The 17,798-nt window shown below is 32.8% G+C and overlaps 1 pseudogene; it reads right to left on the bottom strand.

Moving 5' to 3' along the window:
* Positions 1-15,437, bottom strand: part of LOC124993738 (proteinase-activated receptor 2-like) — a 61,892-nt pseudogene extending 46,455 nt beyond the window's left edge.
* Positions 15,438-17,798: the final 2,361 nt, after the last annotated feature.

Raw genomic sequence — 17,798 nt, 5'->3', positions numbered from 1 at the left:
GGAACTATCTTGGATATCATTCATTATTAGGGTTCTACTATAAAAACAAGGAGAGCACTAAATCCATGTAAATAGATCACCAGAAAGTCCCAGTGATAGGTTTAATTAGGTTTAATTGAACTGCTTGAAATTTCTTTCTCTTAATTAGGAAAGGATACCAACATTGAGGATGCTAGACCCTCAGGGCCACTGCCCTTGCAACTCTTAGATCAGTACAGGTAATCTAAGGGATCCCAGTTGAAAAACAATGAGATTAGGCTAGAGATGTAGCTCTGTTATAGAGCACTTGTCTTAGCATGTGTGAGACCTTGGGCTCAATCCCCAGCACCAAAAATACAAACATAAAAAAGGGGCATGGGAGACATTAAAGAAATAGGTACTACTCAGGAAAAGAAACTACCCAGGTGGAAAGCAATGAGAACTCATCTAGAATCTAGAACATACAAATAATGTAATGGAGCTCTCCTGACACTTGCTATTATAAAGTACATGTGGATTATTCTTTATTTTTAAAAAGTACTGATTTAAGAGACATTATGTCAGACATTGCAATTAAACATTTGCTTAATAGCATTCATTGCTGATGATCAACCACTGATATTTTGTCCAGAGTTTAGACCCTCATAGATGAACCTGCAAATCTTTGCTTCAAGTTTGCTCCAGCACACAGACAATAACATTAGCTTGCAAACACAGATTATCTTAAAAATTGATGTTAGCAAGGCCTGGTAGTGCACACCTGTAATCATGGCACCAGAAAGCAGAGAGAAAGGGACATTTCTCCTCTAAACAAGGAAAAATATATATCTTAAAGACACATCCTAATGACCCACCTCCTCTAGCCACACACTACCTACTTACAGGTACCACCCAGTTCATTTCTGTCAGGGGATGAATGTACTGATTATGTTAAGCTTTCATAACCCAATCTTTTCACCTGTAAACTTTCTTGCATTGTCCTACACATGAACTTTTGGAGTACACCTAGCATCTAAATCATAACAGCTATATTAACAAAAACACATGTAATTGACATGAAAAGAGATAAGAAGAGCAATGGAACAGAAGACAGAGAGACAAACACAGACACAGTCATCTGATCCTGACAACAGTGCCAGAAACATATACTGGAGAAAAGATATCCTGTTTTACAAATGGGGCTGGGAACACTGGATATCCATATGAAGAATAATGAAAATAGATTCCCATCACTCTGCAAAAAAAAAAAAAAAAAAGAAGAAGAAAAAGAAAAAAATCAAATCAACATGAATCAAAGATGTAGTAATTACATTAGAAATATCACAATTGCTGGAACAAAATGTGGGATCAACATTCCAAAATATTTGCACAGGCATCAATTTCCTTAAGACTCCTAAAGCTCAAAAAATAAAACTGAGAATCAATAGGTGGTATGGCATCAAATTAAAACGATTCTGCACAGCAAAGGAAACAAGGGCAAGAGAAGAGAGCCTACAGAGTGGGAGAAAAGTTTTCCAATATCCTCTACTGAGAGGGCACTAATATCTAGAACATGTAAGAACTCAAAAAAATCTGAACTATAGATATACTACAGGCATGATATCAAAAGGAAAATATTGCTACCAATATTTATTTATAGAAAGGAGATGTATGACCTAATCACTCTGAACTGTACTTCCAAAATGAAACAGACTTCCAAAATGATCAGAAATTGAATACATTCATGATCATAGCAAAATAGTGGGAAACTATTCGTTTATCTGGTTTTTGGCAACTGCTCTACTTTTGCAAGTTCAAAGTATATCTATTCTTCAATCATAGTATAAAGTTATGAACATGGTCATAATTTTTGCCTCATTGGAAACTTCTTATCTATTCTTAGAAATCCTATAATAGTCTCTCTTCATTCTCATATGGTAGCCTGTTTATTTTTTTTGTGTGTGTGGATATTCATATGTATATTTTTTCTTCTCTGCTACATTCACACTCAGAAATCAGGATCCATATATCCTTCCACTATATCTGTGCATAACCTGCAATCAGTGGGTACAGTGTAAACTCAAATGTCCCTACAAAGCAGTAAACTGAGAGTGTCAAGCCTAAGTTTGAAGATGCTGTTCTGCTGGCTTTTAAGATTAAGACGCAGGGTGAGGAATGCAGGCAGTTTTGAGAAACTAAAAAATTTAATCAGATTCTTCACTTGAGCCTCTAGAAGGAACCCAGAACTCTCAACTGCTTGATGTTAGGATTTCTGACCTCCAGGGATATAACATACAAATGTCGTTTTACTATTATTTTTGTAGTATGTTAGAAAACAATTTGTATATCTTCTTCTGTGTATCAATCTATGTATAAAGAAAGATACATGTTCTTCATAATACATATTTCAATATCTACTTATATTGTATAATATATGGTTTGAATCAAAAACTTTTTCATTGACACAGGATATGTATCAGGCATGTTATCAGTATTTACTTGTGGTCAATTGAAGATAACAGAGGAATGTAAGTAATGTTTTACTTTCAGTTACGCTTGACTTATTTCCTTGAAAGGAATGATACAGGAAAAGAGAATTAAGAGAATTAAGAGAGTTACAAAGTTGTCATGTCATTATTCATTATAAACAGCATTTTAGAATTTCAGCATTACCTTGAAAGCTATTGAGGGTCACTGACGAATTCTGTGATGAATTAATACAACATGAGAAAAGCAGAAATAAGCATAAAGTTTAAGTAGAAAACAGAGCCTATTACTTCAAATAGTGACACTTCCAATTATCAAAGTCATTAAAATGTGATCTAGAGTTAGACATTTGAAAAATATAGTTTAAGATAATATCTAAAGAAATATTAAAAATTAAATATTAATTTTCTGCAGGGTGTTTATTCGAGAGGTGAAACTCTTTTCCTTTAAAGGAAATCTTGGAAACTGTAAAAATTGCTGTCAGTCATATATTGTCTATCTGTTTTGCTTGCTGGTCTACTAGATAATGCTTCAAGTAGTAGGCTGAGGACTCTTGTCCTAAAGAACAGCAAACAGTAAGAGCACATCTATCATGAAAAACAATAGACTCTTTCAGTAGGTTTTCTGCTTAGTAAACAAATTTGACTTTATTATATTCCTTACCTATAATTTATGTACAAAATGTGATTAAATGCTGGTTAATTTTCTGTTACTGTTTCTATCAGAAGTCCATTCCATTCTCCACCAAATTGCAAAAACAATGAAAGTGAAATTTGGCTATTGCTCTTTACTAAAGAGATTGGATAACTGATGTGACCAAGAAAAAAAATATGCCAAACTGGTGCTTAACTTAATGATGAGCACTCTAATCACATTCTATTTTTTCCTTCTGCTTCCTGACCTGCCGTGCAAAATTGTGGGAAAGAGATATTTCCTGGTCATTATGTACTTAATATATTTCTTAGGGGATTCAGGATATGACGTTATAATGCCAGGTGATGACATAACCCTGTCATTTTTTTACAAAATAAATCAGTGGAAAGATTAGGAAAAATAATGCTCTGAGCAAATTCACTCAATTAAACAGAAAATAGCTGTTTTATTAATTCAATAGATATAAACAAGTGTTGTACTGAATAATTAAAAAAAAGAAGGTACTATTAATAAAATTTTGAGGTAAGATCAAAAATACCTTAAAAAAGAAGAGAAATTTTTTACACAAAAATATGAAAGCATTTGAAGTAGTACCTTTTTTTTTCCCTAGTTATCTTAACTACTATGTTGTACCCTACAGGAATTTATTCAAGAATAGGCTTGGCAACATTATTTAATTTTTGTGAAATATTTCATTTTTCTAACAACTAACTGATTCTACATATTTAATGAAAAATAATTTCAATAGAAAATTAAAATGGATTCAGGCATTTGGGAAATAGTCATTACAGAGGTTATAATTTTGGTGTTTTAGTCAGTTTTTTCACTGCTGTGACTAAAATACCTGACAAGAACAATTGTACAGGAGGAAAAGTTTATTTAGGTGCTTACAGTTTCTTAGGTATCAGTAAATAGACAGCTGGCTCCATTCCTCTGGGCTCAAGATGAGGCGGAACATCATGGTGAAAGAGTGTGGCCAGACTGAAGCAGCTCATATGATGATCAGGCAGCAGAGAGACACTACGCTCATCTCACCAAATATATATACCCTGAAAGCATTCCCCCAATGACCCACCTTTTCAAGCCATACTCTATCTTCCTTCTGTTACCACTCAGTTCAAATTCCTATCAGAGAATTAATTCACTGATTGGGTTGAAGCTCTCACAACCCAAACATTTCTCCTCTAAACCTCCTTGCATTGTCTCACAGAGGACACCTCACATCCAAACCATAACATTTGAGTTGCTTAAATTGAACAGTTTTTGTTTTTGTTTTTGTTTTTGTTTTTGTTTTTTTTTACTTTTTCTATTTTTTTCTTTTCACTAATGAAATGATTTGTCTGTAAATTCTAAGCTTTTACATGTCCTAAGTATTAAAATATGCTTAAAACTTTGCTTGCACTCAGTACTGGTTATCTAATTTAATTGTATGTTATGAGAAAAATAAATAGGAAACCTTTATCAGAACACCTACATGGAAATGACAAAGCACAAAAATCTGGCAAACATCTATAACAGTTCGATGTAATTTATCACTGATAAATTGTATAATAAATTAGCAAGTAATTTTATCAATAGGATACAGTTTTCTTGAAGAGTTTATTTGTTAAGTATACTAAATGTGTATAACACTGGAATCAAATGATTGAGCAACATGATTTTATTTGTTTAATATATTGAATGTTCAACAGTGTCCTGCTGTTTTGAATAATATAGGTTCCCTTGTCTTCCACATCTGCAATTAATATTGCTAACATATAATTGATTCATATGCTAGAATAGAGAGGTAATAGCATAAGATGTAATACCTAAGGGATTTCTACCAATTGACTATAGATAGATATTAACGTAGTCATTTTCAAAGTTTTATTGAATACCAGTAAAAAGAACTTTCAGTAATGATAAGAAAATAAATTGTTATATTTTTTCTTACCATAACCCAGATGAGTAGTTTGAATTTTTCTATACTTTTCTTTTATTTTTTTCATTTCTACCATTTTCCTTTTAATAACTCTTTTTTGAAAATGTCTTTAATGTTTGGAAAACTTTTATCATGGAGGAAAACAGAGGAAAGAAGAATTATGGTGTGATGTCTTCTACTTAATTAAACATCAGTTGTGGTTACAGGGTATTCAGAGAGGTTCTCAGCTACTGCAAGATTTAAGATTTAAGGTGAAAAGAAGTAGACTGATGTGCAGATTTCGTCAAATGTAATCCTCTGATTTTGCAAATGAAAAGAGAAGACTCAGAAGACTCAGACTCATTGATTTATCAAATGCTGTCAATAAATTTAGGGGAAAGTAAGTATTTAAACTGATCGATTGATTAGACAGAATCTTTAATGTATGTGTTTACATGCATGTACCTGCAGTATGACTGCCTATTTCAAGATATTCTGTAATAGTCATTTTGAAGTAGTTTGTATAATTTCTTCTTCCTGTAACATATTACTATAAGAAAGAATACAAACCATCAATATTTGTAGTAAATTCCAACTTTTAAATCTTTATATCATTTCACCATTATTATGGAATGGGATACCTCTTTTAATCATATTTTTGCTTGATTTTTAGTGAATAAGACATTCACTCTATTTCTACAGTCAAGAAAACACATTTTCCCCAGTATTTCTCCTCTAGTGAGTGAGGTACATTCAAATAGAGCCCAGCTCTCATCATTGCACATTTGCTGTTGTGCGGGAAGAACCCCTGAATGAAAGGCAAGGCCAAGCTTACGTCTTCTCACTACCAGTCACTTAGGTTAAGTGGACCTGCACAGAAGAAGGGAATTCTTCAGCTAATGCCTTATTCTCTCCAAAGTATCACAAGAACATTTTAGGATTGATGAGAGACAGGACCTTCTAAACAAAACTTTACTACATCTGTCATTCACCCACATTTTCAGTAAAATCATCAAAGAGGAGGAGATGATGTGAGACCCCAAACCCATAGCAGTGTGACCCTGGAATCACTACTGCAACATGGTTATGACAGGCATTATTATAATTTACCTTGAGCTGATGAGAAATGGAAATGGCATAATTGATCAAAATAGACCCAGCCTCAGAACATACATTGCTTGGAATAAATAAGAACTAGACAAAAGAGAGCACCAAGTGTCCCATTGGCATTCTGCTTTGTACATGTGGCATATTTATGTATCCCTATTGGAGAAGCCTGACTCTCAAGATAACTCCAGTTTATCACTGGAAAACCCTATATTTTGATGTTTTATGTATAGAGGATAAAATATGCAATTTTTCCAATTTTATAATACTCATTCCTTTGATTCATTCCTTTGAGGATCTCTTCTATTTACTTCTGAAGCATTCTTAAAATAAGGAGAGAGAATAACATAAACCAAATCTCAGAGTCTTTGGGACATTGTTTTCTGCTCTAGAAAATACATATATATATGTATGTATATATGTATATGTGTATATATACAAACACTGTATACTGATATGTATGTATATAAATATATACATGTATATGTAGTATGATACTTTTGTCCATTGAGTTTTTTTTTTTTTTTTCATGCTCTTTCTTTGCATTCAGGAATTAATGCAATATTTGAATGGACCAAAAACATTAGGAAATCCAGAGAATATAATTAGCAAAATTGTTTGAAAACAAAAGCAAGTTTAGTGTGTGGTGGGAATTGGAATAAGAGATATAGTATTAATATTGTAGGAAAGGAGGAATATCACTTAAAATTCTGTACCAAGTGGTAATTAAAGTTATGATTATCTAAAAGGATGCTAAATTTTATAGTTTTAAGGAGTTTGAGGAACTTTAAAATCGAAGACTCAAAAGAGACCTCAATGTAGATATTAAAATACTGAAGTTGATTGTCAGGGCCATTATAAAGAAAAATATTCTATACTTTGATATGTAACTTTTGACAAGATCTTATCAGGGAATAGGCAGTCAGGATAATGGAAAAGGATGAGAGGTTCATACAAAGTTTGGAGTTCAAATGTTTACAAGTAAAGAGATCATGGATCCATGAGCTGAAAGAAACACTGAAAGGATAAGAACACAGTCAGTATTATAATCATTTGCACTGAAAGTCCAAAAGGCTACAGAAGGCCTACAGTGGAACTATCAGGGTAGAATGCCTGAAAGAAAAAATACATGCATACAATTTCTGCTGAAACAAAAGAAGTAGCACCATAATTTATGGAGCAAAGAGCTACAGGCTGAGAGCAAATTTTATAAAGTAAATGAAATGAACTCAAAAAAAGATTCGTGTATAAGAAACATAAGCAAGCAAAAATATGAGTTCATTACATGGTGATAGACATGATGAGCAAGGATGATTGAAATTATTGATTAGGAGTAGCATGTACACTGACATTTTATGTCGGATCTACTCAGTTGAGAATAGAGTTTATTATCACCTGGGTATCTAAAGGATATGGCCATTTAATGTAAATGATTATCCTGTCCTTTACTGGTGTATCTTAGTTTTTTTTTTTTTTCACTGCTGTACTAAAAGTCCTGATAGCACAATTGTAAAGGAGGAAAAGTTTATTTGAGGGGTTCATGGTCTCACAGTTCTCACTCTGTAGAAGGTTGGCTCCATTCTTCAGGGCTCCAGGTGAGGCAGAATATCAAGGCAGAAGAGTGTGGTGGAAGGAAGCAGTTCACACTATGAACAGAAAGCAGAGAGAGAAATTTCCCTCACCAGATATAGAATATATAACCCAAAGGCATGTCCCAATGACCCACCTCCTCCAGCCACACCCTGTCTGCCTTCAGTTACCACTCAATTAATCCCATAACTGGGATTAACTTCTCTAGGTCTTCTTGCATTGTCTCACATATGAGCTTTGAGTTACACCTCACATCAAACCATAACACTGATGTTTATAAAATATGTGAAAATTCATTATATTGTACTTCAAACAATCTGTGGGTGTCACATTGTATCAAGAATTAGTCCTACATTGTTCCCTAAAATCATTCACTCTATCTATGACCTCATGTTTCAAAATGTCTTTTAAAATTATATAAACTTATGATGTAAACATTATTTTACTTAGTCTATATCCTTAGTCTATATATCCTGTTTGAACTTGACTCAAATATCAAAACCAGTATTCAATAATTCTGTTTTTTTCAAACAAAAAGGATCTCGAAATCCATATGCCAATAGCAGCAGTTCTGATCCTGTAATTGACACCACCAGTCAACCTTGGGGCTTAAAACTAGAACCTAGGAGTCAGGTTGGGTACCTTTCTTTCCCTCATGTTATGGTATTAATCCCAGTACTCTACCAATCAGAAAGTTCTGTCTGCTCTAACTTCAAAATAATATGTGAAAGTCAACCATTTTTCCTTTTTCTAAAATTTCCAAGTCTGGGCAATATTGTTTTTAAATTCTGTAGTGGCCCTCTGTTTACTCTCCTAAATTCTACTCTTAATGTCTTTCCACCAACCTCTAAGATTTGACAAAGTGAGCCTCCAGAAACTGGAAATTATAGCAGACTAGTCTTCTTTCTAGGTATTTCTTAAACTTATCCTTGCTTATATATGCCTATATATTCAAGTTATTTGCCCATTTCTGAAATCATCTCCCTTTTTACTTATCCTAGTCCTATTTACTGAGCATATTTTAAAGCATCAAACACCTTTACACCATGCTCATTTTGGATTTAAACTGTAAATGGTATGTAAACAATGCTTTTATTTCAAATAGCCAATATTCCCATGACTGTGTATGCCTGTTGTCATGCTATTTAATGAATTGTGCTTTCCTTTTGTTGCTACTACATGTGGAAGATATTCTTGATCACTGTGAAGTTTCCACCTTTAAATAATGATTCCTACAGGAAAGAACACAATCTGCTATCTAACTCTTATAATTCACATATTGTGAGTTTAAGACATATGATATAAAAACAGAGATCCTTAAGATGTTAACATTTGAGTACCGATATACTTATCCTGATACACTCTCTTACATACATTTTCTGCATGTTATTGACATATGGCTTTGTGAAACTTACATCCAGAAAGGACTTAATGAGAAGTGACCAATCTGATCACCTGCAATCATACAGTGAAAAATAATATTGAAATGAGTTGTTTCTGAATTAGTATGGCAGATTTTAAATAAGTGTTGTGTATTTATAAGAGGAATTTTGTGTAGGAAAATAAATACAACAGCTGCTTTTTAATCATATGTAGAAATTATGATTCAAATCTGTCACATTTAATAGCACAATACATTTGAAAGAATGCACTACTAAGTATTCATGTTACTAAGCATTTTTGCACAAAAAGCATATCTAAAATAACTCACTGTGTTTTTGAAAAGAGATTGGCATTTTTTTGACCAGGCCTATTTCTTTTTCTAACACATGCACCATCAAACAACCTTAGACTTCATTAGAGGAAAGCTTTCACCTTTCTGCTATAGTTCTTCAAATTAGCCAACCGTGTCTCTATACTTAGCATGGAAGTCTTGCCTCCAGCAAAGTGACACATTTTGGGTAGCAATACAGGATTAATGCTCTTTTTTTTAATCAAATACTTCAATGAGAGAACACAGTTACCATCACCAGAATAAACAAAAAATCTTACGTGGAGAAAATGCTTAAAACCATTTACAAATTGTGGCAATGTTGACAACAGCTCTATTCATATATAGATTTGTAACTATATAATTAATTTATTTTATTCGAAAACTTTAATTTCCCTCAGAATTCTTGGATAAATATTCATCACTATTTACCATCTGGGTCCAATAAATGCTCCTTTTCAAATGCTGTCATTTAAGAACAATTATAAAAAGAAAAACAAAGAAATTTTATATTCATTTAAACACAATGACCAAAAAATTCTACTACAAAATCTCCTGGATTTACAGACATAGTGCAGTGTAGCAGAGTATGGATTTTGATATTTCCTGAAAAAAAATAATAAAAGACAAGTCCAAAACAAATATTTAATTTACATGAAAACCAAACAAAGATATGTAACAAGTTGGAAAGTTATTATTTATGAGATAGCACTGAATTTTTGACAGGAGCAATTGCAGCCTGCAATGTTGTTGCCTAAGATCACTCCCATTTCTTCTCTACTCTGTGGCATTACAGTCTAATTATGGCAGGGTGGATGTGGAAACCAGCAGCATTATTAATGGAGGGATGTCACTTAGTAAGAACAGAGTGCAAAACACTCCGTATGCAGAGGAAGTATTAGTAAGAGTAACAGTCCCAGTGGTAAGTAATGGAATTAGGGAAATGTTTCAGAGAAACTGATATTGTGGTCCTGAATGAAGCAAGCTAATAGCTTGATAGCCAGTTATTTACTGGGACGATCTAGAAAATATGACAATAAGATGCTTTTTATATTTGACTGACATCTGTGACTGACTGCAGAAGCTTCATCAAGCCACAGGAGGAAAGGGACAGTGTACTTAATCACACATAATTAAAGTACATGTGATTGGGGCCATATGAGACAGTTCTGGAAAAGAAAGTAAAAAGGCTCAGAATGGAATAGAATCTGAAACTTCTATATAACTCAAACATAGACTTTTAGAGGGAAAAACCTTTACCATCTTGAAGTATTTGAGCACAGCTTTTGAATAATCATCACTACCTAATATACCATGGAATAACAGTTAAAAATCCTTTATAACCATCACCTTCATCAATTCTTAAGAGGATACATCAGCAAATATAAACCATGAGTAAGACAATTACATTGATACAATAAAAACAATTGAATAAACATATAAATAAAATATAACATCAAAAAATAAAACAATTAAAAGAAAGAAAATAACTCTCAGGAGGAGAAAATAATATCCAGATTTGAAAAAAATATATAGTTTCTTTAAAAAGTACTTTTAATAACCACAACCACAGTATGGATAGTAATGTGATACATGGGAAGAAACAGAAAAAAATATAAACAATGCTTGTGAAAAGAAATCTGTTAATAAAAAATGTTTCTGAGAGACACAGATATTAGTTTTTGCTGATGAAAATTTCGAAGAATCACATATATAGAGTAATAGTAATTATATATTACATGTAGAATTACATAATATAATAAATACAATATACTCAGTAGTAATTGTTTAGTAATTAAAAATAAACTTAACATACATATTGATGAAAACAATGTTTAAGCAATGAAGTAATCTGACTATGGAGACTTAAAAAATAGAAAGTATAAATAAAGGTAGAGAAATTATGGAAAAGGACAAAAGTAGAAATTTTTGAGTCAAAAAGTACAAAACCAAAGTTAGAAATTCAGTGAATTGATTCAAAAGTATAATTAATACAGTGGAAGGGAAATTATCATCTAGCACTACCAAACATACTCAATATTTTATGCAGAAGAAATAAAAAATAAATATCAAAGTGAGCATACATTTATATGTCACCAGAAGAAGTCAATTAGAGAAGAATCAAGTCTCCATAAAGCATCAGAAATGACAGAAAATAAAAATCACCTCTCTATAATAATTCTCCATTCAAACAACAGATTGACAGAAAGTGGATCAAAACACAAGACCAACCACTCTGTTTACAAGAGATTACAATACACTCACCATAAAATTAAAGATATTCACAGACTGATGGTGAAGGATGGGAAAAGATACACTATGAAGCATGTAGGAGTAATTATGCTCATATCTGAAAACGTAGATTTCAAGCCAAAATTTATCAGAAAGGACAAAGATGGTGAGTTCAAAGTCAGCCTCAGCAAGGGAGAGTCACTAAGCAACTCATTGAGATTCTGTCTGTAAAAAAAATTCAAAATAGGGCTGGGAATGTGGTTCAGTGGTGGAGTGCCCCTGAGTTCAATCCCTGTGACAATAGTAATAATGGATATATATATATATATATATATATATATATATATATATAAAGAGAAATATTAAAATTATTGAGAGTGGCAAATGAATTATGGTCCTTGAACAGTCCAGGGACAAAGGAAATAGATACCTCTCTTGGGAATTTCTCCATGCAAAGGTGCCTATGGATGATTGCCCATTTACTATGGTGTTGTTCCCCAAAAGGGGGTTCTGTGCCAGTCAGGGTACCCTTCAGTTCTTGACCTCAAGTTCAAATGCTAGCTGCGTGGGGGTAAGAAGTTATGGATGCAAGCTGATAATTATAAAAAATGTGGTGTTTATACACAAAAGTGTTTTATTCAGATACAGAGAAGAGTGAATTTATGGCATTTGCTGGTAAATAGATGGAACTGGAGAACATCATACTAAGTGAAATAAGTCAGGCTCAAGAAGTCAAGGACAAATGTTTTCTGTTTTACTTGGAGACTAGAGTAAATTAAAGGGAAAAGATGGGGGGAATCCCATGAAAATGGAAAGATTATCAGTTGGGTGGAGGAAGAGGGCCGAAGGGGAAGAACAGGAAAGAAAAAAACAGCAACATTAGGTTGACCATAATATTCTGTGTATGTGTGTGAATACATCATGGTGAATTATATCTTTAAGTATACTTATAAAGTACCAAATTATAAAAACAATAAATAGACATGGGGAAGACAGGCAGTGGGGAGCAGGGCAGAGAAGAAGAGTTACTAGGAACTGAAATGCAGCAAAATACATTCCATATATGTGGGATTATGTAAAAAGGAACCTCACTACTATGAATAACTAAAATGCACTAATAAAAGTATTTAAAAATAGTGATATAGACCAAAATAACATAATAGAGCTCCAAAACAAATCTGAGTATTTGTGCTTAATTGATATTTGCAAAAATCCCAAGAGCACACAATTGAGAATAAAAAGTCTCTTCCATAAGCAATATAGGAAAAACTGTGTATCTACATGCTGAAAGTTGACGTTGCACTCTTATCTCACAGGTGAAAATCAAACCAAAGGCATGAATCTGTAAAACAGTTGAAAAACACAGGGAAAGTTTGATGAGCAATCATTTTGGATATGATCTAAAAGCACTGGTAACAAATGCAAGAATATACAGATATGATTTCAACCAACCCAAGCTTTTGCACTGCCAAAAGAACCATCAACAGACTGAAGAGTGAAACTATGGAATAAGAGACTTATTCATGAATCATACATCTGATAAGGATACATATCCAAAATATATAAAAATCTCTATAGCAGGGAAACAACCTGATTTAAAAAATGGATAAAGGGCCTGAATAGACATTTGTCAAAATAAAATATTCAAATGGGAAACAAGCATATGAAAAAGTGCTCAACTTCCATTATCATCAAATAAATGCAAGTCCAAACCTCAGTGAGATATACTTTGTACCTGGTAGAATAGTCACTATCAAAAGACACAATTTAACAGTTATCCTTAAGGATGTGGACAAAGGGGAACTTCGTGCTCTATTTGTGAGAATGCAAATAGGTACAGTCACCATGGAAACTTTTATGATAGACGCTCAAAGCAATAAATATGAATTTAATATGATCCAGTAACCCCACCTCTATGTATATATGTAAAGACAAATAAATACATAAAATCAGGATTAAAAAAATTATATATGTATTCCCAACATCTTCTGCTATATTACTCACAATATCCAAGATAACCTTTGTGTCCCTAAGTGGAAGAATAGATAAATGTGAGACACATAGGAATATTATTCAGTGTTAAAAAAAATCCTATCAATTACCACAACTTGGATACACTTGGTGCACATCATGTTAAGTGAAGTAAACCAGACAGAAAAAGACAAATATTATAAGGTCCACTTAAATATATAGTTGAATTAATAGAAAAGAGATAGTATGATGGCTTTCAGGTGCTTTGGAGTAGAGGAAATTAGCAGACATTGGTCAAAGTACACCACTTAGGCAAGATGAATAAATTCTGAAGATCCAATATACAAACAAGATATAGTTAATGATATTGTATTGTATATTTGAAATTTGCTTAGAAATTAGATCTTAATTGTTACCACAAAAAATGACATGTAAGGTGATAAACATGTTAATTAGCTTGATTGTGATAATAATTTTATAATATATACATATATCAAAACATCATATTAGATATAGCAAATATACACAATATTTGTCAATTGTATCTCAGTAAACTAAGGGAATAAAAAGATATAATGGAAAATCATTGAATAAATACAATTCCAGATAGGAATAATGGAAGTTTTTATTTTTATGTGAACTCTCTTCCAAGAAATATTAAAATAAGACCTTCAAGGTGAAAGGAAATATCACAAGGTAGTAACACAATTACATGCAGAAACAAGGATCATCATAAAGGAAAATATGTAGATAAATATGAAAGTCCTTTGAAATATATTTTTATCTCTTTTCTCTAAAATTCTTATAAGTAATAAGATTGTATTATAATAATAATAACGTATTGGTTCCTTTTATAGCATATTTGGATGTAATTGATGTGAAAACAATAGCAGAAAAGAGAAGAGAAGAAATTTAGCTGTATCAAACAAATTTTCCATCATTTAAAGAAATAAAGCTACTTGAATAGTAATGTTAATATGATTATTTAAGGTCGAAGTTGTTCTTGAAGGAACATAAAAGAAAACAATTCAGACAGGATATTGGGTTTGAAAACTCCTTTATCCAAAGACATATATTACCAATAAGTACATGATTAGATGCTCAGCATCCATATCCATTGTGAAAATGCAGAAGAAAACAAGGAGGTGCTACTTCCCAAACACCAGAGTGCCTATCATGAAATAACAGGCAATAGCGAATGCTAATAATGGTGTAGTAGAAATGAATTCTTCATCTATCACTGGGAACATAAATGGTCCAGCCAGTTTGGAGACAATTTGACAGTTTCTCAGAGTGCTAAAGATGAAGTTACCATATGACCAAATAATTCCATGCCTAAATATATATTTCAACATTAAAGGATGAAAAAGAATGAGTACATTAAGAATTGGAGGGTAAAACATTCAGTTTACTGACCTGCCAGCTACAGAAAATCTGGGGGTGTTCAATTTAATAAGAAAACAATACAGACCCCTGATATCAATAACATCAGGTCACTCATGTATTAATGTCCTAGGACTGCTATTAAAAAATGTCAGAAATGTGTGGCTTAACCCGACCAACCAAATCTTATTCTCTCACAGTTCTGAAGGCCAGAAGTTCGAAATCAAAATATCAGGAAAACTGAGATTTCCTTTTAAAAGCTACAGGGAAGAGCCCTTCCTAGTCACTTACTGCTTCCAGCATTCCCAGGCATTCTTTAGCTTGTAGCCACATAATTCCAAACTTTTCCTCCATCCTCATTCTTGTGGCTTCCTTCTCTGTCATCTCTGTATCATCTCCATTTTCATAAGGATACTTCCTGTCATTGGATTTGGAGCCCCTCATAGTCCAATGTCTTTAATCTTTAACTGATGACATCTACAAAATCCCTATTTATAAATATATTCATATTCCAGGTAGTTTCATCTAAATAGACATGAGTTTTGTGACAGCATTTTCTAACCTACTAATGTATAATGATAAGTATTTTTTTACTGAGATAGAAGTTGAGACCACAACACAAATCCTTACCAAAGGCTTAATTTAAAAATACCGAATTATGTACAGCATCATCTCAGAACCAGGGTACCATCTGTTTAAAAAATTTGTGTTATTTGACTCATTACCATGGGGTCCACTGATAGAAGCACATGTCATATCACTGAAGATGACCAGATTAATAGAATAATGGAAAGTCCTTTTATAGTTACAGGTAACCTGTCAGCTCTGGGGACAATACTTTTGAGACTTCATAGTTTAAGATGTAGTTCATTCACTTAACCAATGGTTATGGTGTATTATCCAAAAAGCAGAATAAATGGGAAAAGACAAGACTGAACATTCTTATTTCCCTGTAGAGTTCCAACTGGTGAATTTAATCTTCCTACTCTTAAAGTCCTGAGCTCTCCTAGATTAAAAGTTCTCATTCCCAGCAAGCAAAGCTATAACTACAACTACAAAAATGTAGCAAAGGAAAAAGTATATCAGATATATTTCTTCTTGATGTTTTCAGGCTCCAAAAAAACTATTAATGAATAACGCCAACAACTCTGGTCTGTCAAAAGCAAAACAAAAAAGACTGACTCATACCAGATATAACAACCAATATGGGAAAACTACAGAGTCTTGGAGGACAGAATTGATGACTATCAGTTATGTCCTTTAACATCGGTTATAGCATGAGGAATTGTAACTATCAGAGAATTCACTGCTTGTTACCTTCTTGTAGACTAACTGAAAGAATGATCTGAGTGACTTTGAGTAATATAAGGGGTGGGGAGTAACACAAAATTTTAGAATCCTACATAAGCTGCACTTTACACACCTCTTTTTAGCAGGCAACTCTGCCCTGCATCAAACTCTTCTCATGCTGACAAAATAACACTTTATGTGTGTGCCACTACTTTTCTACTGTATTTATCTTGATGTCTCTGTATTAGTGTAGAAATATATTCATCATGAGTATAAGCACAACCTGATGATGTGGAAGAGAACATATTTCAGAAAACATCAACCAACAGGGAAAGGAAACAGTTAACAAATGCGCCAAGCTTCTTCCTTTCAGTTTGCAATGCAAGAAGGCAAACTCCATACCACTTGGGAGGCACTAAAAGAATCAAGTTTCGATGACACTGGTATTGTTTGCAGCAGCATTTCTGTTGTCTTTCTTCTTGGTCTGTGGTCTTCTTCCTGCCTTGCTCTATCAATCACAGTTACTTTCTGTAATTACCATTCAAAAAAGCTGACTGGTCTCAAACTCTCGCTAAATTGCTATTTTGGTAAGAACATATCAAACTCAAAGGTTATAATATTTCATCACTCACTATAATAATTAGTATCACAGGTTAAGAGAATTTATTCTTAGACATTCTTTTTCCAAAAATAAATACATATTAGATTCTGTTAACCACGTCTTTTAATGAGCACTGCTATATAATGTAGCTTCCAAACATAAAATTCAAAGGCCAAATCTCATTGAATATGATCTCTAAAATTGCCATTTCTGTCCTTTTGGAAAGATCTATAAATATAGGTTATTACATGTGAATTAATCAGGTTGAAATTTCAGTTTTTAAAAACCACTTACTCATACTCCAATGGCTTCCAATTAGAGTCACCGTTGTCGTTAATAATAGTACTATAGGGATCTAGATAGAATTACCATCAATCTGCCCTATATTGCAAGTAAGTACTGGTATCTGAGATGGAACTTAGAAATCACCTTCCAAATATGTGCCTTTATAAGTAACAGGAAAGAGTCAGTGGACAAAAATGAATATAGTAAGTCTTAGTTTATTCAAAATCTCAGCAACAAAAACTCAGTTCTAATAAAATAATCATATTATTTGTCCTCATACCTGATATTTTCTAAAAGATGAAGGAGTGTTCTGTCTAAAATGTAGGTTAACTAAAATTTGAAAATTCTCATGTAAAACAAAAAATGAGAGAAAATTTTAAGGAGTGCTAAATATTTTATTGGTGTGGAGAAAAGGGGATTTCTTTATGATTATTATTTATTCATGATTATTTCCAAATTTGACAGTCTAGGTTTCTGTTGACAAGGGACACTATCTTGTACTTTCAAAATTCTAAAGTGTTCTGAAATACTTTTTATAAACTCATGGGTTATATAGGGAAATGCCTTCATGCTGAAAGAACAAAATTTAATAAACTTATTGCACTGAGAGAAACAGGTTGAAAAGTTAA

The sequence above is a fragment of the Sciurus carolinensis genome, chromosome 9, assembly GCF_902686445.1.
Source record: "Sciurus carolinensis chromosome 9, mSciCar1.2, whole genome shotgun sequence".
NCBI lineage: Eukaryota > Metazoa > Chordata > Mammalia > Rodentia > Sciuridae > Sciurus > Sciurus carolinensis.
This window is presented reverse-complemented; position numbering and strand designations above follow the sequence as displayed.